Here is a 782-nt window from a genome sequence, read left to right as displayed (position 1 = left end):
TCCCAAGAAAAACGATGGGCCACTAGTTGCAGAGATTTACTCTCCAACTCCTGCTTTGATAATGCAATATCACTACCAGCACATCATTCTTCCTCTTCTGTTCCTCCCCAATTCTCCTGAAGGAAAAGATTAGTTCCACTCCTAAACGTATAAGAATCTATGCTATTTCTGGTTTCATGTGATTACATCATCTGTCAGTCAAGAGCCAACAGTCAATAAATATTTACTGAATCCATATTACATGGTAGACACACTGCCACTTGATATTAGTATGTGGGACTTGGACCCCAACGGTTGTAGAGTTACTTGGCTGTACAAGAGTTGGAGCTCAAAGGAGTAAAGAAATGCAATACTTCATGGAAACATCCATTTACATCCTCTGATCTAATGGGATTTAATGGTTTCTGAGGCTATCCTGAGAAAAATAATTTGAACTATATTCATCATTGGAATGAAGATGAATAAAAAACAGGCCTGATAGACTGTAGCAGCTCCAGTATATGTCAGATGACATTGAAGAATAAATGCTTCTGACACTCAAACATCAAGGGAGAAGAGGGGCCCAAGTCTGTGTGAACTTGGCAAAGATCTACCTCTTTTATACCTTCATTCATTTTTAAGGATTTCATTCTTTGAGCACCACCTATCATCTTTTTAGCTTATTCTCTTCTATTATTGCACTCAAATCATTCTTTGACTTCATTGGGTCCTACAAGCAATTTATCCTACCACTTTTTCTTATTCCTCATGAACCCATATGTCTTCCCTCTCATTCTCAGTTA

The sequence above is a fragment of the Ursus arctos genome, unplaced genomic scaffold (assembly GCF_023065955.2).
Source record: "Ursus arctos isolate Adak ecotype North America unplaced genomic scaffold, UrsArc2.0 scaffold_6, whole genome shotgun sequence".
Classification (NCBI taxonomy): Eukaryota; Metazoa; Chordata; class Mammalia; order Carnivora; family Ursidae; genus Ursus; species Ursus arctos.
Note: the sequence above shows the minus strand (reverse complement) of the source record.